Source organism: Epargyreus clarus, unplaced genomic scaffold (genome assembly GCF_041222505.1).
Source record: "Epargyreus clarus isolate Ecla_fem2 unplaced genomic scaffold, WU_Ecla_fem_2.2 ptg000011l, whole genome shotgun sequence".
NCBI classification, from domain to species: Eukaryota; Metazoa; Arthropoda; class Insecta; order Lepidoptera; family Hesperiidae; genus Epargyreus; species Epargyreus clarus.
This window is the reverse complement of record NW_027332219.1, coordinates 9,390,434-9,416,916: the sequence shown is the minus strand read 5'-3', so window position 1 is coordinate 9,416,916 and position 26,483 is coordinate 9,390,434. Positions and strand designations below refer to the sequence as shown.

The 26,483-nt window shown below is 33.8% G+C and overlaps 1 protein-coding gene across 13 annotated transcripts in view; it reads left to right on the top strand.

The window, feature by feature from the left end:
• The first annotated feature begins 11,408 nt into the window (after positions 1-11,408).
• nrm (neuromusculin) overlaps positions 11,409-26,483 on the top strand; it is a 524,966-nt gene continuing 509,891 nt past the window's right edge. For all 13 annotated transcript variants that reach the window (XR_012102726.1, XR_012102724.1, XR_012102727.1 and 10 more), the window contains exon 1: positions 11,409-11,616. The gene's annotated coding sequence lies outside the window, so the exon portion shown is untranslated. The remainder of the gene's footprint in view (positions 11,617-26,483) is intronic.

The window sequence follows — 26,483 nt, the reverse complement described above, 5'->3', positions numbered from 1 at the left end:
GATATGGGTATTGTAATGTTTTATTGTAATAACTTCTTAATTTGTAAGTCTTATGTGTTTTTTCAATATTATTTCAGTTACTTAAGGTTTTTTTACGAAACATTTATAACATTTTTATGTGTTCCTGTTGTTATTGTAAGATCTTAGGAAATTGAAAAGTTTGGCCACGACATAAGTTATGCAGATGTCCATGATCGCAATTCACTCATTTATGACCTACTGCTCGTCACGAGTATCTTCTCGGAGTGAGAAATAAAGTCAAAAGTCCAGTGCAGAATGTCTCATATTTGAGTTTTTTTTTACAAAACCCTTAATTTTTTCACGATGTATTCCTTCACAAAAATGACAATGATTTTCTAATCGTCCTTTAACAGCGACAAAGCAATATTAAACGTATATTTAAAACTAAATAAGCACGTTTGTACACAAGTGTAATTGGATTGTAGTGGTGAGGCACAGCGAGGGTTAGCGCAAAGCCTGAACGACTAATTACGGGATTAGTTGATATCGCGTCCGACCGCCGTCAGATGTATGGAGACTACAACAAAACAATGAGATGTAATTCAATGTAACATAATGTAAAAGAAAATATAAAAAAAAATATTTTGAAATATTTGAAGGTAATATAGAATAATAATAATAATAATCCTTTGTGGTTCGACTCCAGCGGCACCACCGCCACACCCATTTCTGCTTGATAACAACAATGTTAAGGTAAGATCTCAGGTAGGACTCTAACGTTATCCAGGGTTGATTACAGATATCCATGTGCGGCAGCCCACTTACCATCAGGAGGACTACACGCTTGTTTGCTACTCTTATTTAATAAAAAAGGACAAATTTAATAATAATAATCATCATCTTCAACGCATTACTGTTCCACTGCTGGGCACGGGTCTCCTCTAAGAAAGAGAAGGATTAGGCCATACTCCACCGCGCTGGCCAAGTTCGTATTGGTAGACTTGACATACTTTTGAGTTTTTGTTTATTAAATGTATATTTATAATTAATAAAATGTATTTAATTTAATTTAATTTAATATTAAATATATATTTAAAAATAAATAAGCAAGTTTGTACACGAGTGTAATTGTATTGTAGTGGTGAGGCACAGCGAGGGTTATCTGTTCGTTATGTCAAAATAACATCTTTGTATCCAATTCATATTAAAATTACATGTAATATAGTACTCACATAAAAAATTAAAACTTACAATTTTCATGAATAAATAGCTGATATTGTAAGGAGTAACTTAGATTACTTTTATTTGAAAACTGAAACTTGAAAAAATAAAATACATGAAATTTCCAGAGTATTTACACCTTTAAACGCGGGGGAAACCGCGGGACATAGCACGTTTAACAGCAACCGAGGTATGCAGAAGGTGGTAGAACCCTTTGTAGTTCGACACCGGCGGCACCACTGCCACACATAGGTGTGGCGGTGGTGCCACACATAGGTGTGGCGGTGGTGCCGCCGGTGTCGATCGATCCACTTACCATCAGGTGGACTGCATGCTCGTTTGCTACTCCATATTAAAAAAGAAGAAAGAAGCAAGTGATCATTAATTTCTAATACGTACATAACTTTGAAAAATGACAGGCCTGGGTTCGAAACTCATACCCTTCGATTGAGAGAACGAGTTTTAACCACTAGGCTATCACTGCTTCTATCATAGATAAGTACAAAAAAGGAAGTTTCAGACGGACAGCGGCTAAAACGCTGCGTTTATATAAACTCTACTTTAAAATAATTAATAATACTACTTTATGACTACACTTATATTATGTAACAAGTTAGTTTCCATCATCATTACAACAACAGCTTGATATCTCATACGTTATTTTTTGTATAAAAATAGAATTAAACACTAATTTATTCGCAGCTATATTAGCTACCTATTGTATAAGCACTTACTATTTTGCATGTTGTGACTACCTGTAAATGGAATTGTGGGTGTTCAATCCTTTGTCGTAGTGTCGTAGTTTGTGTCGGTGGGTAGAAGCAAATATCCACCAGAGTTGTCTCGCCAATGTCGCTTCGTGCGACCAGTCGTCGTCTTGCGCTCGGCGGGAGCCTACAGACGTTCTGTACGTGCCCTCTCGCTGCTCCTTTCCACGTGGATTACCCTAGTGCCGCGTGTGCATTGTGAAGTGCAGAGACTACTCCTCGGGGAGATCAGGCCGTGCTTCCTTCCTCGAGCCCCGTGACAGCGCCGTGCGCGTCCCCCCTGACACGATTCGAGTCCGCAGACAGACTTGGAAGGCAAGGTTGGTGGTTTTTTCTACTCATCTGCTGGGACGAGGATTGGGTCATACCTCTCACACTATACAGTCCACTTATATCATCCCGTGGGATTGCGTGGCCGTGCCCGCATACCTACACCCTCGCGGTCTGGCCTTCGAGCTGGTCCGCACAATACTTTTGGCCTTCGAGCCGGAAGTGTAACCCTACAAACCCGTGCGGTCTGGCCTTCGAGCTGAATCGTACAGTGGGTATTAAGCCATATTACCTTTTACTGTAAATTTTTACTATTACTATTATTCAGTCGTGTATAACATATAGTTCTGTTGGTAGCCCTTAATCAAAAATGAAAATAAAATAAAATACTCTCAAACTATTAGGCAACCGTCACACATACCATAATTACTAATTTATTTTATGAATTTGAAGTAACAAACGAGCATTTCTTTGCGCCTTAAATAATTATAGTCGCCACCAACTGTTTTATAACAATTTTATAGAAAATACTTTTTAAGTATATATTACAAAAAATAACTCAATTAATAAACGAATATTTATTTAAGTGATTTTTGGACTTTTAAGAGCGCTAAAGTTATCTTTTTTTGGAGTTTACTCCTTAAGAAACGATTTGAGTTATAAGGCCCGGTACGGAAATTTTATGAGGAGTAAAATCAAGTGTAACACGAAAAGTTGAGGCGTAACGGTAACCAAAATATGAATCAAGAGTGCTTTTATTAATTTAAAATACAGTAAGTTCAAATCCCATATGAAAGTAATTATTACAATAAAAATAATTAGCAATATATAAAACATTAAAACGTCATTAACTAATTTGTTTACATTTTTGCATAAATTAAGTTATAGGTTTGATCATTTATAAACAGTGAAAAATATGAACATTGGCGCCATAATATGATTAACATCTTTTAAGAACGTTTTTAAAGAAGAGTAACATATAAAATCAGTAAGCAATTGAATAAGATATAATATTAGCAAAATAAGTTTTTAACATAAAGAGGCTTTTGTAAGTTACTGATATATTAATTTAACTTATAAAAATGGATGCATTATTGATCAGCACCATCTATCAACGATAAACGGGCAAAATCAAAACAGTATTATTTAATATTTATTACAGAATTATTGCTAATGAATTATGTTCAAAATAAGTTATATAAAATTAGCAATACGTTTTAAATGAATTCTAGAATTATAAAACATTCAGAAACAATCCAAATTACATATAATAACATGTTTATTGAGTCTCATATAAATTTCATCCGTAAATTGCAACAAGGATATTTTATAGATGGCAAAGAAATTATAATTATTAAGTTTTAAGTTATAAAACGTTTAACATTGTTTTAAATATAAATAATTATATTATATTAATATAAACAATTATATTAAGTTACCATTATAATATTTGGAACCAAAATACATAGATTGATAAACTTGCAAACTTACAATTTATAAAACTTGCCACAAGATGGCGCTATTTTATATTATTTTGTAACATACTTTATGTAATACGCATTATTGAAGTAATATAAATAATCCGAATAATTACAGATATATGCTTGTTTCTCTTATCATTTTAGCAGATGCGTTCATTTACCTACCCTTTTTTCTATTCGATATATATCATAATTATCATTCGTAAGGAGTAAACTCCAATCGTGCGTCGTAGCTGACACACACACACTTTTTTTTTGTTTAATTTTTTCATAGTGAAAACAAGTTATAATTATTATGTAACCTGCATATGTCAGGAAAATTAAAGACCGCATTCCATCATGTGTGTGGCTAAGGAGGGAATAACTTAACACTGCTTAAGTTATGAACGTAAAATAAACGTAACTTAATAAAAGCCTTTCTTCTGAAACGCCTTAACCAACCGATCTTTTCCCTGTCTTTTTAAATTGCCGATCAAAATACGCAAAGGAGACAGGTGCGCTGTGTGCGAGCGAGACCGCTGTACCTCCATCTCTCTTACTACACCTGATGTGACGTCATAACAGGTGGCGTGTAACCGTTAAAGTTGCCATAGTGTAAGAAAGTTTTAACTCTACATTTGACATACTGCTTTTTTGTTGTGTAGAATGTAAGTCAGTTTTATTGCATGTGGTTGTAAGAGGTCAAAAGACATATGGCTGGCGCGTGCGGTCAAGTGTGAAGGGATAAAAAAGGACCTTTTTATATCTAAGACTTACGAGCGGATGTCTATTCTAATGTTACGAAAGTTTTTGTGTGTTTTGAGACATTTTGTAAAGTCGCACTTAAATTTTACATATTTTTGTAGCACAAAACTGCTGTTTTATGTCTAGACTAGACATAAAACAGCAGTGTTAAGCGCTGCTATGATCTGGTTTGAAGGGTGTGATAAGGGAGACATACTTTTCCGAGGACTTCCAGCTTAGTCCTTAAGAGTAGTGGCACATCTATACTAAGATAGGATCAAATCAAATCAAATCAAATCAAATTCGTTTATTATGGAATGTAGGTAAGCTAGGTACATGTACAGTCATAAAATGATATTCCTCTACATTCCCGCCGCAAGCGGGCATATAATAATTATAAGAAATACAAAAAATAAAAATATTACAGCGTGAATGATAAAAATTATGTTCATAAATTTAATTTAAATTCCAAAAATTTAATTATGATATGATACAAAATTTAATCAATGTCAAAGATAAAAATTACATACATTTTATTTAGATATTATTATTAGTGCAATATGTCATCAGTTATGGTCAAAATAGAGTTTTATTATATATCCGAAAAATATTCATTTATTGTATAATAGCATTTTCCTAATAAATAATCATGGAGTTGTTTTTTAAAATTTACTACATTAACAATGGTACGTATTGACTTTGGTAGTTTGTTAAATATAATAGGTGCTTTGCAGAAAAAGCTTTGTCGCAAAAGTTGGGTATTAGATGCTACTGTAGCTAGTTTATTATTATTTCTTGCCCTGTCGAGTAATTCGAATAAAGTTTTATTTGTTTTTATTAAAATACAGCATTCTAAAATATAGAGGGAAGTTAATGTTACTATATGTTAAGTTAATGATACTAATCTTATCTGGGGTTGATTACAAATGTCGATGTGCGGCAGTAGCCACATACCATCAGGTGGCCTGCACGCTCGTCTGCTATTCCAATATTATAAAAGGTGTGCCGGTGATGCCTTCAGAATCAAAAACAAAGAGTTCTCTCACCTTCAAAATATCTATCTAACTAACTAATGGTATATAGCTAAAAAGCCTCCTTCAGATATACGAAGAGACGTTTTGTAAAATATCAATATAACAGTAGCCTTAGTATCAAATTTTACGTTTTTACACAAATGACTGTTTTTGTATTTGTTTACGTATTTTCCATATATTTCCAATCAGTTCTGATACAGACCGCTAGAGGCGCTTTTATAGCTATAAATCATCCTCCAGATATACGAAGAGATATTTTTGTAAATTATCCATGTAACAGGTTATTATACATAACAAAACCTCCTTGAGATATACGATGAGATATTTTTCTCAATTATCCATGTAACTGTGTCAAATACCTATAAAGCCTTCTTCAGATATACGAAGAGACATTTTTATAAATCATCTATATAACAGTTAGCTATAAAGTCTCCTTCAGAAATACGAAGAGACGTTTTTGTAAATTATCTATGTAACAGTATTATAGCTAGCAATAGACCGCGGCGTCACACGTCGCGCGCACAAATGGATCTGTCAGTCACGCGGTCTATCGCCTGTTTGTTATGCATTGACGGACGGACTAATTGATATTTAGGTGTGTATATACACTATTAATACAATAGAGTTAGTTGCCTGTGAGAGTATTGTGGTTTTGATATCAATGTCTCACACTGGGGAGGTATTTATGATTTTCAGAAGTTGTGGTAAAAATCAATTGCTTAAAATGCGAAGGTGATCCTTTGTACCCATTCCGGAGGTACCAACGTTCCAGTTTAGTCCTCAGGGGTAGCGGCGCATCTGTGGCCGACCTCAGATAGGAATATCTAATCCATTCTGGGGTTGATTACAGATGTCCATGGGCGGCAGTAGCCACTTACCATCAGGTGGACTGCATGTTCGTCTGCTAGTCTTATATTATAAAAATCAATTACTTATCATGCGAAGGTCCTTTGTTGTTCGACTCCGGAGGTACCAACGTCACACCTAGCCTTACAGCAGCGATAAGAGCTGTTGTGTTCCGGTTTGAAGGGTGTGGTAAGTAAGACGTTATCCTGGGTGTTCTTTGTCCTCAGGGGTAGCACCGTATTCGTGACCCACCTCAGGGAGGATTCTAATCATATATGGTTGATTATGTCCTTGGGGGCAGTAGCCACTTACTATCAAGTGGACTGCATGCTTATTTGCTACTTACGTACTATAAACAAAGTTTAACGGGAAAGGAAAAGATTGTGAGGTATTTTTAATACAAATATATAGTAAATAGGTAATTTTAATACAAATAGAAAAAAAACAGAAGTATACCTGTATGAAGTCTGTCAATTTGTATTTGACGTATTTCTTTTGTAATGTAAGAGAAGTCCGGTGTCCAGTAATGAGACAGAAATAACCTAATCTTGATACCAAACAAAAAACCTTACTTCAAAATCGCCCTAAATTAGCTTGGGATCGAACCCCGGCCTTCTCTCCCACTTGACATTCTAATGACACTTCCATCTTTGAAGAAACAATACTCACACCATTATTATCATTTTACCAACATATTCTGCTATCATCATAACCTCAAAACCAACCACATAAGGTTTAATTTCGCTTGTAAAACCGCAAATATTATTTTGCTCGTAACATCAACAAAAATAAATATGCGGTTTCTATAACCTCTATTACTTAAGAATAAGGTTTATTTTCTCCTACAAAATATGTTTTTGTAGTTTGTAAGAAAGGCATATAGAATTAAGTCGAGATGTCAGAAATCTAAAACAATTATCTTGGTTTTGTTATCGGGTTCTCTTGTAAAATACTTGTGAAGGTTTTTCAAAGGAATATGGAGAGAATGTAAATTCTCTTTTGTCTCCGAAAGGCATTTATTTAGGCTTTTAGCGGGCCTTAAATATTAATTTTTTGGCACAGATTTTTTTGGTATTCGTTACAAAAAGTGAATATAAGTTAAAATATAGACATTAGTGAAAATATCAAATGAAGGTCAAATCCTAGATACTCTTATTTTTTTTAACTTTGTTGTTTATAATCTGAAAGTGGCAAACGGCCATTCATTCCTTTTGATTGTAATAGGCATGTGTCAATCCCAGATAAGATTAGAGTCCTACCAGAGTTCGGTTACAGATCGGTTACTACCCCTGAGAACTTAAAACGATCGATGTTAGAACGTGTCAGTTAAGTAATGTCCCTTACACCCTTCAAAGCGGAACACACCCTTCAAACATACATTAGGAATAATTTCAAATGAAGGTTTTCAAACAAATGCTAGATCCTTTTGAATTTTTGAAGTTATATATGTGTTAGAAATTATTATACTATGTTTCAGCGGTAAAGGGTCACTTCTATCACATACTTAATTATTTTTACTGTTTTGAAAGTGGTGAAAACCATTTGAAGTTTGACTATGGAGGCATTACTGCTACACACACCATATAAGAATTAAGCGTTGCTGTGTTTCGGTTTGAAAAGCCTGGCGAGGTTTTCGAAGCGTTTCAACTTAGTCTTTAGGGGGTAGCAACTGTATGTCCGACCTATAGATTAGTAAAGATTACTCACTCCTAACAAGAAAATAACCAGTTTTGACAATTGAAATAGTTGCGTAAAAAAGTTTTGTCACGTCTTCGTGCTAAACTGTCCCTAAAATATTTAAAGTACTTATTTATTTATTATGTAATTACGCGTTTTAGTTATTTATTCTTAATAAATCTTCTCTGACAATGTCTTTTATTTGTCAAGAATTAAAAAAAAATAACTGACAAATCAGCCTTTTGAGGTTTCATTCAATTTCAAGGCGGCGAAATATCTTTACTTATCAAAGGTCCGACCTCAGAATCTAATCTCACCTGGGATTGATTATAGATGTCCATAGACAATCACAATCAGGTAAAATGCACGTACGTTTGTTACATAAAAAGTATTATATTTGCAGTACAGTTGTCTCGTTATTTACTATAGCAATACGCAATCTGTCTATTGTTGGTGCAAATATGAAGCTAGATTCAAAAAGCGTAGAGCCAGGCTGAAATACGAGTAAGTTGAATATACAAAACTTTTGTTACATACAAATTCGTAACAGTTCCAAATACAAAACACGTCTGTATGACTTTTGTGTCAAATAGAATCAAAATCGAAATATTTTTGTGTGAATTCTTTATAGAATATTTTTAGCCGTTTTACCCTTTATGGAGGACGGCAAAAGAAATTGTTTAATGTCTATTTCAATGAGAATGTCTTTAATAATTTCATTAAATATTTACTATGTTAGTATAAGTAATAAAGGAGTTAATATGGATCAAATACAAAAGGTTTGTTTGAACTGACTGTGTATTGATTCTCGGCTGGAGAAATTTCAACATAGTGAATTTATATATTTATTTTTGGGTCCAGACGGTTGGTATTAAAAACGAAAAAACTTTTTAAACTTGGACCGAATCACAAATTCTTCTATCAACCTTAATGACACATTTTGCAAATTTAATCTCTTCATTGTGTAGGAGAATAAAAAAATCATTTTTGAAGTTGTGTTAATTTCACCTATCCACGTTTGTTCAGCGTGGAGGACTATGGCCTGACCCTTCTTTTTTATAATAGTAAGTGGTGCCTGATGGTAAGTGGCTACTGCCGCCCATGGACATGTGTAATCAACCCCAGATAGGATTAGATATTCCTATCCGAAGTCGGCCACACATGCGCCGCTACCGCTGAGGACTAAGCTGGAACGCCTCGGCAAAGTCCGTCTCCCTTACCACACCCTTCAAACCGGAACACAGCAGCGCCTAACACTTCTGTTATTAGGTAGAAATAGGTGTGGCGGTGGTGCCGCCGGAGTCGAAGCACAAAGGGTTCTACCACCTTCAAAATTCAAATTATTCTGACAGAAGACTCATTCCCAGCGCTGGGGCAATAAATTGACGATGTAAAACATTTATTGACTGAATCGAAGGGAGAGATCTTTACTTATAAACCCTCAAACAACCCTTTGAAAGTGCAAATATACAAGCAAGCAAGATATAAAGTAATTCAAATACCGACAAACAAATATTTACTTCAAACGGGGTTGAACCCGGAACTCGGAGGTAGAAAGGTAAATACGAAGCGTTCTAACTTTTAAGTGCATGATCAACTCTGGAGGAGTTGAGAAATTACTTCATCTATGTTTTTCTAACACAACATTTTTCTTATTAATAGAGATTTACTTTACTAATAGTGTCTTACGAATATTTATTTTATTTTAAAAGAGCTAATATCATAATTATTGTTTTTAGGTCAGAGATTTTATTTTTTATAATTGAAGTAATGAAATCCATCTAATGATACGTTGCCCATGAAATAAGTACCAAATTCGAAGTCAAAACACAAAAGGTTTTAACTTTGCAAAAGTATTTTATATTTAATCGCGTTCATAAATGCGTTATCCCTCTTGAGGACTAAGTTGCAACGCTTTGTATAAAACTATCTGAAATGAATATTAAACTTCCAACTTTTATCCCAATTGAAATTGATTGAAGTGAAAAAGGAAATTTGAAGTGTCCGTAGACAGTATATCAGTTGTTTGTTCATTTGGTATTTAATTTAATAAAAAATCTACAAATACCAATGCGAGGCGTTCTTATTGATGTGAAACATCTATAGCCGCACGTAAAACCGATTTCTGGCGTGGCGACGCATGCCGTGGCGCGTCGCCACGCGTCGCCACGCTATACGGTGGTATATATATATACAGTCTATATGCAGTGGTGTGTATGGTGTGGCGACGCGTCGCCATGCGCAATCGTATTATTTTATTTTATCATTATGACATATTTAGTTCCTATCACAATATGTTCTTTTCTGCATATTACTTTTACAAAATAATGTCGATGTTTCACATCTGCCAGGCGTCCCGTGACGGCTCATATTTTTTAAGTCCTCAAGGTGAGTATCACGTCCAATCGATATTATTAATCATCTCAAAAATGTTTTGAAACAGTTACGATACTTTAGGTTTACACTAACAACGCCAAACGCAAAACTTAGTATAATAACCCTACAGGGTGAAGAAAGGTGAATATTTAATGCGAGAACGGTTAAACAGATTTGGTGGTTGAATTATTAAACACGTGTTTAACTACCTGAAGGTTGCTTATTATGTAAGTTTCCCTGTGACTGGGTCTTGTAAAGTAAATGTTTATTAGGTTTTTTTAATTAAACAGCAAACGCGTTATACTAGAAACTCTATATATTAGAAAAAAATATAAGAACAAAAAGATGGACTGGTTAAAAGTCTATGTCACTTCCAATATTTAGACGGATTTATAGTCATTTCATGATGTTAAAATCCGTAAAGACGTTTGGGTTGCCATTGAATGAGTCATACATACATACATAGGTATATACAGACGTACACTTGAAAACATTACCTTCCCTACTTGGCTAGAAATAGGGGCTCTACGTGAAGTCGATCACAAATACGTAGCCACTCTTGTGGACTGAGATGGACTGAGGTTGTTCTTGGTGGCTACTCTCTTTATTTAGTACTAGAGAGGCCTTCTGTCACATAAGAATTATGTTCATGGTTTTGGGATAAGACACATGGCATCTACGGTATAGTATTGATGTATAATTGACTAACTGACATTTAATTAAACTCTATCTGTCATTTATCTTTTGCAAAACTTATCTTTTCACAGAAACAACATTCATTTGTAAGTAATTCGTTGCCTCAGAACAATTTCCAGCTAAAAATCTAGACTTGACGTCAAGAGCTTTTAAAAGCTCCTTGTCAGGATGGTCAAGATTTGGTTATAAAACTTAAAGGAACAGAATATAGGGCATACCACTTCAGAATGCTTGTCTTTACCGAATTCTGGTGACCTGAAGAGCGCACACACACAAAAAACCACCCTCGTACACTACACAAACACAGCGATAGCGCCCCTGGATCGTCGGGCTGTCAGTATCGGTTCAGACGCCGACGAGAGCGCACGTGTGCTCCGCACGAAACGAACGAATCGTATGTCCGCGAAATTCTAAACTGTTGACCATCAGTGTGTGATTTAAAAAGATAACACGTCATTTGGCGGGAACCGCGTGTGATTGTGATGTAATGCTCCATGAATAAAGTTCGATTGCTGGTGTGAGACAAGTGATCTGGATTGTAGTTGGAGCGTACTGAGTCGAAGCGTAAGCTATTTTTAATGATTTTCTTTTTGTGGTTATTCGGTTATTTAATGGCACTGGTCACCTATATTTTTATTCGTTCCAATTTCGAATTGCGAACGTTTATTTTGGAAGCATGCAAGGCGTTCTGTCTTGGAATATTTTGATCTGTTATTTTATCCCTCTGGCCTAGAAATATGCGTAATAAGGCCGGATCCAAACGTATCTACATAAAATATTATTACCCCATTCTGTGCAATTTCTTTTGATCATTCGCTTTATGAGAACATTCCCAATTGGTTTATCTTGATTCGTGAACTGACATTGAATATTTTATGTTTACGATCTCGAAGGTAGATTCGTAACACACGATATTTATTTAATGTGTTACTGATATCATAGTTTATGTTAAATTTATTTTAAAAGTTAATGACATATTAATTTCTTAGTGAAAAATAAACTATTGTGTGAAATAATTTATTTTAACTTCAAATTAGGTGAGAAAAATTTGCTTAGTTCTTGTCTTTGCTATATTTAATTGAAATTAAAAATATATATAAACATTTTTAAATATAAATACATAAACTCATTGTATTTGCAATATTTCCCACATTTAAGGATTACGAAAAGTTTCCATTAATGTAATTTCTTTATTGTATATTAATTACATAATTATATTTTATTATTTTCATCGTTGCAATTAAATATTTAAAGTATGAAATGGAAAGCTGAATAAATAATAATTTTACTTCAATACTGCTGAAAATTACTTTATTTCAAGAGAAATATACGTAACCTTGTTAGTCATGCGTTCGAACTCTACAGTAGAGCTTACAAGATAACATGCAACTCGGAAAAGTTGCGTAAAAATAACCTAATTGCTTAGTAACAAACATATCTGTTAGAACTCTACGTGATTGGTAGAGTTTATTTTCAATCCATTCTCAATGTAGAGATTTATATTAGAAAATATCCTCGATTCGATTTGTTATAAACCGTTTAAAGCTAAACACGAACAAGATTTTTTCATGATTATAAATGCTCATTATGGTTACATATGCTTATAATTAAATAAGTTGATTCATATACTCTACATTTTAAAAATATTTAATATTACTGCAGTCTGCTTTCAAGGGTCAAGCACGATTTCCTCATGAAGCGTTAAAACTTAGTCCTCAAGGGCAGTTATTTATTTTTCGTCAATTTCCATAAACTTACTTATATAGAGGTCTTATAGTTGGTTTCTCTGTTCACTCTATTTGTTCTCGTTATTTTCCTCAACATATAAATACATTCGTATTTTTTCGGGCGTATTATATATTAAGGGTTGATTTATGGAGCGTGTATGCGATCCGTAAACTGATGGACAACTAGTTCTGGGTTCAAAACATACGTAAGAAATACAATTGTAGAGCCAGATTTTGTAAATGTACCTAATTTTGTAATACATTGGAACCGATCTTTTATATCATTGTGTAATTTTAATATTATGAATCATTCTTTGAAACAAAATGCATTATATGATATTTTTGTATATGGATAGAGCATTTTGTTATGTGGAATTGAATAATCTGAGTTAGAATAGAAAATCACTACAAGAGATTTCTTTCTATAATATACGTTTTCCTAAAATAAGGTGTGGTAAGGGAGATATACTTTTCCGAGGCATTCCAGATTAGTCCTCAGGAGTAGCGGCGCATCTGTGGCCGACTTCAGGTAGGAATATCTAATTTTATCTGGGGTTGATTACAGATGTCCATGGGCGGCAGTAGCCACTTACCATCAAGTGGACTGCTACTCCTATATTATAAGAAAAATACGTTTTCCTAAAATAATTGACCAAGTACGAGTCCAACACGCACACGGACGATTCCGAATTAGCAAATTTTCATTCATTTTTTGGTTTTAGTGTTTGTTATTATAGCAGCGTAGCATAGTAGTGAATGCATAATCAAAATTTGAACTATCTACTACTACTATTACGGTTCAATGGACAAAGTGAAAAACGCCGAAAAATAGCTGTTTCTTTTATAATGATCCCATTTATATTGTCTTGTCGTAAAGTGGCCATATTTATGTAAAAAATTCAAGTGTCTATCTTTTACGGTTCAAGAGATAGAGCTCTGTGAGAGACGTACAGACAGTGAAGGCGTAGTAATAGGGTTCCGTTTTTACCCATTAGGTACGGAACCCTAAAAATATTTATTTTCGTAACTGACACAGACGGACATAGGACTTCTTTTTCGAAGTGTTTTAATACACAAACCTATGACCCACTCTCACAGAGCCATATGCAAATAAAAATATGAGCCACTTTACAAAATTACGTCACGAAATATCCCTTCAGCCGCCAGCCACAGACAGCTCGCTGTTCGTTCCGATTGATGTATGTTCTCTATTTGCTTTGAAACTCTAAACTTTCTGAAGGCCGTACTTTTTGATATTATGTATGTATGATGACCTTACTTTAACCTCTTCCATGCCTAATAAATATGTATTTCTAATACCAATTTAGTTTGTATTTTGGGTAGTCTCATTTTATTATTAAATTTTAATATTAGCGTTTTTGGTAACTCAGGCATCGGGCTTGTTTTAAGTAGATTTCTTTATTCTTTTAGTGACGTTAATTTAATTGACTACCTATTTGATTTTTTCAACGTCATTCGTAGGTATGTTATTTATTCTGATTGATGTATGTTCTCTATTTGCTTTGAAACTCTAAACTTTCTGTATCTATACCATACTTTTGATGGCGAGCTGTATGAATATTTAACCTGATGACGCTATAACTGATTACAGGTTTAAGATTTTTTCAGTAACCTTTACCACATGTTATAAATATTTATTTAATTAATAAGCACTTTATTAACATTCGGACCTGTTATCATTAATCACAATTTTTTTAAACGGTTTTATATCTCTTGAATTTGGCACGTCAATATCTAACTAAAATTTTACCCACTTCATTTTGTTTTCTTGCCCATATTACAGAATATACTTTGAAGGGTTTGTCAAAAAGAATGAAACTATTATGGTTCATGACCCATATACCAAAATGGTAATATAAATATAATCTACTTTATGAAATTGCAACACGAAACATCCACAGTGTCAGCCTCGCTGTTAGTTCCGGCTGATGTATGTTCTCTATTACTCTGAAACTCTAAACTTTTCTGTAGACCGTACTTCCTGATCGCAAGTGTTGTATGAATATTTAACCCTGCTGACGCTATAATTGATTGCAGCTTTTAGATAATTATTAACCTTCAACACTCCATCTTACATGCCCCAATATACATGTCTATTTATCTTCCGCGTGTTTTATCAAATTTTATTTGCATTATACTTAACATTAAAAATATTATAACAAGTTTCGTTTCGTTTTAAACTTGGGTATCGAGCCTATTTCAAGTTTATTTTTTTATTTAATGCCATTTGTTCTGATCACAATACAATTATAAATATAATGTGTTCAATATTAGTTGTCTTGTATTACTAGTCGCTTTCGATATTTTTAAAAGATTTGATATAAAAAAATGCTAACATAAATATGAACTACTTTATGAAATTGCAACACGAAACATCCACAGTGTCAGCCTCGCTGTTAGTTCCGGCTGATGTATGTTCTCTATTTGCTTCGAAACTCTAAACTTTTCTGTAGACCGTACTTCCTGATCGCAGTGTTGTATGAATATTAAACCCTGCAAACGCTTTTGATTTCAGTTCATTTATATAAGAAAACATAACTTAATTTTAAAAGTTTGAAATATAATATCGAGTATCTTTTTAATATAGCAGTGATAGCCTAGTGGTTAAGAAACTCGGCCTCTTGATCGAAGGGTCCGAGGTTCAAATCCCAGGCACGCAATTGATTTTTCAAAGTTATCTGTGTTTTAGAAATAATTTATCACTTGCTTAAACGGTGAAGGAAAACATCGTGAGGAAACCTGCATACCTGAAAATCTAAAAAAGAAGTTTTCAAGGGAATGTGAAGTCTAGCAATACGAAATTCTGCAGTGCGTTAGACTATGGCCTAATCCTTCTCATTCTGAGAGGAGACCCGTGCCCAACAGTGGGGCAGTAATGGGTTGTTGACGATGATAATGATCTTTTTAATAGCCAGAATAAGGTTCATTCAAATGAGATTTAATTGTAATGCCTTTTTATGATAAAAATACGATTTCATTTTTGCGTCAAGTGTTATTTGTAGTCAGCATTGAGCCTTCTTTTAGCGACAATTCTTTTTATATTCATCTTATTGTTGTTGAATAAAACGAATACAACATTATTCGTAGTCAGTATCGGGCATTGTATCGGGCCTATTTTTAGATAAGTTTATTCGTATTGTTGTAAATTTCAATATATACATAGTATAATCATTTTAAATTAAGTATATTATTTTTACATTACCTATGAATGCCTAAGTTACAATTGAGAAAAGAAGTTAAGAACGAAAACGTTATGGTAGTGGTTTATTTTACAACACTTTCTATAATATTACCATATAATAAACACATTTTCGAATTATATTTTTGTCCATCCCTCCATCTGGATTAATCAATGGAAACAGCTGTTTTTCGACAATTTTGCGTAACTACAGCGGATATTACGGATGGACATAAACAAAAATTTCCGCAAAATATTCTAGGAACTTTGTGAAAATCTGAAAACGTTCATTGCATTTCGATGTTTTCCCAAGGGCTTTTCTAATAATCTGTTAATTTTAATAGCATACGTGAAAGGTAATGTAACAGAATATACACCTTATGTTTCAAAATTCCGGGTTTCGAGAATATTCCGCACATTAATACCCTCGGGCAGTATTTAAATGTTAACGGGCTACGTTCGTTTAAATATACAAGATCCCAACCGCGGCTTCGCTTACTGAGCAAAGTATTATCACATATTTACCTGAGACGTTACAACTTAGTCTTCATTGGTAGTAACACATCTGTGGCTGACCTCAGATTAGTTGATCTTATCTTTGAAGGTGGTAGTACCCTAAAATCATATCTTCCGATCCAGTGCTAGTATAATAAAAATATTATTACTGATAATTTGTAAGCCTCCGCAGGCCAATAAGAAATAAATGACTATATTTCATTTCATATGTTGCTCCCCAGGCGAACTAAGCTAGAATGCCTTGGAGAAGTATGTCTCCCTTATCACACCTTTCAAAGCAGAACACAGCAGTGCTATAAATTGTTAGACAGAATAGGAAGTGTCGCTGGTGCCCTTGTAGTCGAACCACACATCCACACACAACCACATAGGTTTCTACCACTTCATGAAGAGATTAGATTATTTCTGAAAATGTAAAAAACTAAGTTTAAAAACAATTAAAAATGAAACAACAAAACAACAATTTGAAGGTGGTAGAAACCCTTTGTAGTTCGACTCCGGCGGCACCACCGCCACACCTATTTCTACCTAATAACAGCAGTGTTAGGCGCTGCTGTGTTCAGGTTTGAAGGGTGTGGTAAGGGAGACAAACTTTTCCGAGGCGTTCCAGCCTAGTCCTCAGGGGTAGCGGCGCACCTGTGGCCGACCTCAGGTAGGAATATCTAATCCTATCTGGGGTTGATTACAGATGTCCATGGGCGGCAATAGTCACTTACCATCAGGTGGACTGCATGCTCGTCTGCTACTCTTATATTATATTAAAAAAAAAAAACAACAAAACATTCATTCAACTTAACAATATTTCTGTGGCTTAATTAAATAAGCTCGTACATTGTCGCAAAATGTCGGTTTCTCTGTAAATACATACATTATCCTACGGAGGCATTGCTGAAACGAATTCCGTTTTATGGCAAAAGAAATATCTCGCGCGCTTTGCATTTTCATGGAAAATGAAATGGTGTTTGACAAATCGTATATCATCGTTTATCGTCATGATCTGTTGGATTTCGAATGACTCGTGGTCAATATTGATAATATTGTAATAATTTTAATGTTGTGTGTGCTTTTTTAGGGTTCCTTAACAAAATGGTAAAACGGAACTTTATTATCAGCTAACGCAGTCTGGTAATCTGTCACAGGACTCTATCTCTTGAATCTTAATATATAGCTACACTTGTTTTTACAACGTGTGGCAAATATAACGATAAATAAATAAACTTAAAATAATAAAAAAAACAAAACATAGAAACGTTAAAAAAGAAGATCGGTGTGTGAACAAAATTGCCGGATTTTTTTGGTTTATCCGTTGAACTCTAAGTATAGTACTGGGATGATAATCAATACTAAAAATAAAAAATCGCGGTACAGAACCCTCCGTCTGCAAGTTCGACTAACACTTGGCCAATATTCTATTTTTGTATATGTGTGTGGAGTTAATAATAACCAAGTGGTTTGAAGAGCAGTGATAGCGTAGCGGTTAGAAGTTTGGCCTCTCGATCTCTGGGTCGATGGTTCAAGTCTTACACTATAAGTGAGGCTACAGTTTTAAGTAAATTGCGATAAAGTATTTATATAATACTAGCTGACCCGGCAAACGTTGTGTTGCCATTTAAAAAAATGTTAAGAGTGAAAAATCCTTATCACTTAGGGGTATGAAAAATAGTAGCCGATTCTCATACCTACTGAATATGCATATAAAATTTGGTGAAAATCGGTAAAGTCGTTTCGGAGGAGTACGGTAACTAACATTGTGACACGAGAATTTTATATATAAGATTTAAATGGCATGTAAATTATTTAGCCCTTAACAATATACTCACAGACCTACATACATATATGTGATTATACTCTTAAGCTTAAAAAAATAGTCCTGTGTCTATCAAACCTATGTGAACCATGGCTTAAACATTTTTCACTCTTCGAGAAGACCCTACAGTAGGTCAGTAAAGGGTTCTCCATGAATGTTTACTATGCGGAACCCACCTCTAATATTCGCAGTATGTTAAAATCCCCTTTGTTATTTTATTAATGAAACTCGTTTAAGCGGCTGTGTGTTTACAAAGGATTCAGAACGTTATGGGATTTAATGCACAAATAATATGGTGGATACCTTTTATATTTTTTTAAAGCCTTAAAAAGGTTTGATGGTTGATATAAAGAGGCTTTTATATGGGTTACTAAGAAAGATTATTAATTTCTTAAAGTACACAAATAAATCATTGGGTTTATTATGAATTAATTATTATTAAATGTAATATTTTTTTTTAATTATATTATTATTTACATTATTATTCTAATTAATAAAGAAAAGTACCAAAATAATATTATTAAAAAGGTGATCACTATTTCATCGACAAAATTAATATTATTCACTTATTTAAAATTAAATTATAAACAGTCTCTTAATCAATCATCATCAATTCAATAAATTCCGTTATAGAATTAAAAGTCTTTTTAATTAATTTAAGTAACTTTTGAGTTCTTAAGTGCTTTTTAGAATCAATTTAATAAGGCTTGTTTTTAAGAATTTATTTGAGGATTTTTATGTAATTTATTTTATGACTTTTTATAATATCGAAGCAGCATACGAGCATGCAGTCTACCTGATGGTAATTGGTCACATACGCCCATCGAAATCCACCAGCACCATATAGAACAGAGATGATATGTGGGATGAGTAGAGAGGTATAGTTCGCGTAAAACTGCTAGTCCGCTCTGAATATAGAAATGAATCGCGTCGCCATACCAAAATGCATGACTACAAGTGCTCGCAACAACTTCAGAGCGAACTAGCAGTTTGGCGCTGACTATACCTGAAATCGATCACAGATGTATCGCCACTGCTGAGGAATAAGCTGCTCACGTCATATGTAAGTCAGCCTCAGTTCAAACCCTTTCAGTTAACGGAAAACTGTTTTACGCTAGAAATTGGTATGACGGTGGTAGATACTTATTGTTGATTCAATTCTCCTACTTGAATCAATATTTTTGAATTTATCTTCTGCATTTTGATCGTAAGGAATTTTAATATTGCTACTAAAAACTGGTTATAATTATTATTAATACCAAAAAAAAGGACTACTTAAACATATAGCTCATGTCACTTAGACGTATCTAACGACATCTCATGTGTTAAAATCTGTAAAGCTAACTGTACCCTTAGCATGAGTTTTTACGTTTTTACGAAAAATACTGTATTTGTTTACGTATTAACCCATACATTTCCAATCAGCGCTCCTAGCGGACTGTATCAGAACTGAATAAAAATCTATGGGAAATACGTAGACAAATACAAAAACAGTCATTTCTGTTAAAACTTAAAAACTCATACTAAGGGTACTGTGTAGGTTGTGTCAAAGTATACATACGTATGAGATATTCCTCAAAAGTTGTGCAAAAACCTGTAGGGTGCCGTGTTTTTACTTGTAACAAAGTTAAATTCAAATAAAATAACCGTTTTACAAGTTATCTGAGCTGTAAATAAAAAGTGTAGTGTAAGTCCTGTCCTAGACATTTATAAAGCGAAGTAAAAACCAAACCTCTTACGGGAAGTTGAAAGCTTTTAAAAAACTTTAAACGTTATAGCCAACTGCTTTCACTATGAAGCGAAGGGAATATTTAATTTTAACGCTAGAAATATCAGGTAATAAATACACTTAGTGGTTTACTTTGAAAGGTGTGGCAAGTATTTTTTGAAAAATTCAGCGAATGTTCCTATGTTTGTATCCGTAAACACAAAAAGTAGTAAATGGATTAACATGGATAAACTACGTTCTTCTTCTATGTATGAGTAATTTTTAAAGTTTTTATTTCAAAATTATCAAAATAAATTTTGTTACTATGAGTAAATATATAAACTTATACAACTATACTCTCAAAGGGGCTTTGACTTAATTAATTTACTGTTATAAATGTATGTATAATCAAGGTTTTTCTTATCATTTATAATATTTACTAGCTGACCCGGCTAACTTTGTACCGCCTCAAAATCTATTTATCGAATATATTTCATATAAAATATAACCCATGTTACTCGTGGATAATGTAGCTTTCGAATGGTGAAAGATTTTTTAAAATCGGTCCAGTAGATTTTGAGCCTATTCATTACAAACAAACAAACAAAGTTTTCCTCTTTATAATATTAGTATAGATTAACAATTTTACCATATAGAACTTATTAATTAATATATTATCTTTGTCAAAATATCTTATTTTTTTCCGTCTGTCTTATTGAGTCTCTCCTTCCCCGTCTCTTTACAAATATTTGAAGCAAAAAATCTAGGGTACATAGACAAAAAATCGTACATGAGTCGCGGGGGACCTTTACCGCAAATACAGTCAAAGGAATATCTCCTACCATCAGCTGCTAAAACACGCCAAAGGTGAATTAGTGTTTCAAAGAAACGGCATGAATTTTAAACTGGTTTCAAAGAGAATTATCGCGATGAGACAGTATTTTAATTTAGCTGCGAAATGGGTCAAGTCCGCGCTCCGATAGATAGCGTGATAATGTTTTGTTATACCTCCTTTTGCTTCGTTCACCTCATTTGCTTCACCTCGCTTCACCTCACTACGTTGCTACATTAATTATTCCTGTAATTGTTGCTTACGATATCAAAGTAATTTTCATTTGTGAAATCATTGTCGCTTTGAATTTTAAAAGATCCACGAATATTGTAATGTGAATCTATAAATGATTGAAGGTGACAACTTTTTATGGTAGTGTTTTCGTTTTTATTAAAATTTTGTAGATAAAATCTTTTATATTTTTTATAGTTTAATTTACTATTTTTAATTTTGTAATTGTGATTGTAAATATATAGAGTCCTCGAATAAAAAATTAAATTATGCAATGGTATTGTATATAAAGAGCAACTGATATATAACGGTAACTGCCACTCATGGGCATCTGCTACCGTTCTAAAATAGAATTCAAGTGCTCCTACCTATTGAGTCAAAAGTCAAAGAACTTAATATGAGATATTTTTTTGGAAAGTAAATAAAAATGAAAATATGTAATACTTAAGTCCAGGGCGTAAAGCAAATGAAATGAGGTGATAGAAAATGAAAAACATTTTATGTGTTACTACTTGGTATAAATTACAAAAACTTTGTTGAATAGTATACTTAGTATATGATGTTAGTATATAAAATCAAATCAAATCAAATCAGTTTATTTGTGAATAAGGTAATTGTTAGTTGTTACACATTTTTGTTACATAGTCGCTTATTCTGCCACTAAGTGGCTTACACATACATATATATGTCATCTAAAAACTATTATTATAATTTTAATTCTAACAATTAAATATGACTTGATAACACATTGGATTACTTATTTTTATTGCTCAAAAAGGATTTTAAACTATAGTAGCATTTATTACTTAGATATGTTTTAAGTTTATTTTTAAACGCATGGATATCCTTGCAATTTTGAATATCATCTGGTATATTATTATATATATTTGGTGCTCTTCCGTAAAAGCTTTGACTGAATAAGTGTGAACGAGCAGGCAATAATGTGAGTTTATCTTTGTGACGCGGTCCTGAACGGAACTGGAACTCTTTAGGGTTACTTTTTACGAAAACAGCACATTCGAATATGTACAGTAAAATATGTAGTTTCTCAAAATGTGGTTTACACGAATCTCTTTGCTTCAAAATACACATTGCTCTGATGCATCTTTTTTGTGCTTTGAACGCAAGTTCTATGTTTGTGGAGTAATAGGTATACGATGATTTTTACTTAGAGTATATTTTATTCGTATTAAATAACGCTAAAATGTAAAAGAAATAATGTCTTAAAACCAAACCACATACTCTCGGAGGAAAGCCGTATGAGTGCAACCTGTTCGGACACTACCTTTTTCTTTTAATAAGAGTAACGTACACCGGATGACAGACCTTACACATCCGCTACTAACACAGACTTTTTTAATTCAATCTTGAACTACAGGCTTGATTTGAAGTTTATTTTTGGTTTTAAAAGCTTCGCGGAAAAAAGATAATGTTTTTAATATAGTATTTTTAATTTATTTTGTTAAAAGTGTACGTAGTCTTGGTAGATTTTTCTGTAATAATTGTATAATTTGGTACACAAAAAGTGTGCGACATTTTTGGAGTTTACTCCTTAAGAAACGATTTGAGTTATAAGGCCCGGTACGGAAATTTTATGAGGAGTAAAATCAAGTGTAACACGAAAAGTTGAGGCGTTACGTAGAAAGAGACAAACATATATATCCACACTTTACGCGCAACACCAGTGAAGTCACTGAATAGAAATGTCATAATTTTATTTTTTTGTACTAGTGACGTGAAGGAATGCGTTGTATCGGTAAAATATGTTCACAGACTACATATTAAAAGTATTTTTAGCCACAAATAAAACATAGATAATTCAAAATAAGCCAAATACGAAGGTGCTAAACTCGGACATGTATACATGTCCGTGGACGGTTACGGTACATTTTTTATATTATTTTGTAACATACTTTATGTAATACGCATTATTGAAGTAATATAAATAATCCGAATAATTACAGATATATGTTTGTTTCTCTTATCATTTTAGCAGATGCGTTCATTTACCCTTTTTTTCTATTCGATATATATCATAATTATCGTTCGTAAGGAGTAAACTCCAATCGTGCGTCGTAGCTGACACACACACACTTTTTTTTCATTTCTCCTATATTAAAAGATGAGCAAGTAGTTTTACTGATGGCTACTGCCAACAACATCTGTAGTCAACTAGAGAGAATTTAAGATTCTTATCTCTGCCACAGATGCTAATCCTGAGGACGAAGCTGGAACGCCTCGGAAAAGTATGTCTCCCTTACCATACCCTTCAAACCAAAACACAGCTGCGCTTAACAAAGCTGTTATTAGGTAGAAATAGGTGCGGCCGCTTGAGTAGAACCACAGAGGGTTTTCCCTTACCAAACCTTTCAAACTAGAACATGGTATTATCTCTAAAGTTAATATTTCAGTTAACGTTTCATTATGTTAAAGAAATTTTATAGTATATTACGAATCGCACATCCGTAGAGATCGAACCAATCTCTAAATTTTATAGAACGTACAACTCGATAAAGAATTACTCACGATGTTATTAAATCCAAAATATATTGGAAATTTGTACTTTATTCGTACAGTATCTCAATATACTCGTAATACAATATTCCCCGAATCTTCGGAAATTTCCTAAGTATTAACATAAAATTACATTAAAACTTGTAATAAGCCCATGAATAATATTGTAATGTGATTATATAAAACTCAAAGGGTTGTTTATATTAAACTTTTCTTCCCTAAAGTTATATCTTAATGTATATTTTAATGTCTAATATAAGTACGTATAAAACGTGGTATACTTATATATATCTATATACGCAAAGTAACCCCTTGGTTAGACTTTTAGTCTTTCCATCATCATCATCATCTACCCATTACGGTCCCACTGCTGGGCACGGGCCTCCTCTCATAATGAGAAGGATTAGGCCATAGTCCACCGCGCTGGACAAGTGCGTATTGGTAGACTTCACTTTAGTGCTTTTCTTATAGTCTTTCCAGGAATGATATATTCCATTTTAAAATTTGAATAGACTGAGCTAATTTTAATGTGAATTTTACGCAAATAGTTTAACAACTAAAGAATTACGGGTCGTCGGTACATTAACGATTTATTTGAATAAAATTGGGTTCTTGTAAAATTTGAAAAATCTCTGGTAAAGCCATTATCAACAATTTTGATATACACAATTATCATCATAAACCATTACTGTCTCATTACTGCTGGTTTTAAGGGCACACAGTCCACCATAAAAGTCTAGTAAAACGGTTTTAAAATAACGTTATAAAAATAAAATTTAATACTCATATGTCTATGCACTAAATAATTTAATAATATTTTATGTCTTTTAAATATTAATTTTATCTCAAAATACTGATCGATAAATATCTTTTAGAAAAATATCTTTTTATTGTACTGTAAAACCTCAAATATTTTTCTATCTGATTAATAATGTAACTCTAGGGGCTGCTTACCCTTCCTCTGTGAATGTTTGATATGGTTGAGGGTAGGACATTTACTTTACATTAGGGAAGTCATATTTTTCAACCCTTTAACATTTTGTCCTGTTTTGGGATATAGGTACAAATAATAATAAGGGCGTTAGAATTTTTTGTGGTTTTTCAGCGCTTAAAAGACGCTTAAAAGACTGGAGTAGCAAATGAGCTTGCAGTCTACCTTTTTTCCTAACCTAACCTAACGATTAGGCTGACGTACTACCTGATGGAAAGTAGTCAATGCCGCCTGTGGACATTTGCAACACCAGAGGAGTCGTCAATGCATCGCCGGCTTTGTATTTAGCTCTTTTTGCACCTTTTTTGAAGAGCCCCATGTCATAGCGCTCCGGGAATACCTCAGGAGGAAGCTCATTCCACATCTTACACGTTCGCGGCAAGAACGTCCGTGCAAACCGAACCGTGGAGGATCGCCACGAGTCCAGTTGGTGTGGATGGAACTTCATCGGAGGAATGGTGACGTAGGCACCTTGGGTAGTTCCTTGGAGTACTCACCATTGTAAAGCCGGTAGAACACACAGAGTACCACTACCTGATGGTAAGTGGTCACTGCGACCCTTTTGGAACCATGAGAAATGTTCTTCCTGAAGCCGATCACAGATGAATTGCCACTCATGAGCGTTGAGATCATCTGGTCTCTTCATATGCAAGTCACTTGCCATCCACACCCTTCCACAAAAACACAGAACTGTATGATAATTTCTAAGAACTGTATGATAATATTACATAACTTTGAAAATGAGTGATGCGTTTCTGGGGTTTCAAACCTTGGACCTCAATTTAGAGGCAATTCTTCTGACCACTATAGCCTAGCTTAGCTATAGCCTAGTGCTTCTAGATTTTTATGGAGAAAGTATGTTACGAAAATAGCGTAAAATAATTATGTCGGTGGCAACCCATTTCACAAGATAAGTATGCAATAAACCAGTAGAGGCGCCAACACCAATATTTCTCGCGAATAGCGTCACTATATTAAAAATGCAAGCAGAACTTGCAACTCACCTTCCTACATTCCGCAGGATGGGATTATTTGCACATATTCGCAAGCTAACACGAATTTATTAGTATGTGTTACGTTGTAAAGGTTAACATAAGCAATTTGATGTAGTATTGCGGTCTGTCGTACAGGCCGTTCGGGATTCGATTCTCGGTCAATTAAAAATTCATATGTTTATATTGTTTTTTTTTGCGATTCTATTTTCTGGGTAGTTAAAGCGATACGTTAAGCCGGTATTCAAAAAACATTGTGAAGGTTGTAGATCCCTTTTTGGTTCGACTTCGGTGACACTATCACCACAGCTCTTTCTGTCTAATAACAGAAGTATTAAGCGCTACTGTGTTCTGGTTTGAAGGGTGTGGTAAGGGAGAAATACTTTACCGAGGAATTCCTTAGCTCTCAGCGGTAGTAACGTATCTTTAGCTTAGCTCAGGTAGGACTCCAATTTCCTTCATTTCTTCTCTTCTATAAAAAACATCTTTCAACGAAAATCCAAACCAAATTTCAAATAAGTGCTACAATTTTCATAACTATTACTCGCACCAGCATGTATTACCGTATTATATTCCAGTCATTTTGAAGCTAACCCAAAGTTATTACTTTATGCGTTTGTAAGAAGATTTTTCATGTCAAATTCACTGGAGCTTATGCAGTCAGATGTGGCCGCGATGCAGGAATATAGGTCACAGCTAAGCGGTTCCAAACTTGAGGTATGGTTGCAGTTTTAGCGGGCAATACGTCTTTAAAATATAGCAAGCGATATTCCAGTATCATGGCGAGTTGATAGATTATATGAGTTTGGCCTAACATGGATTTCAAATTTAGTTTTTATTTACAGTCAGTCCAATTCTTACGCTGACAGCTTGTCAATGGAACGAATACCGATGGAAACTTTAGCAATGAATTT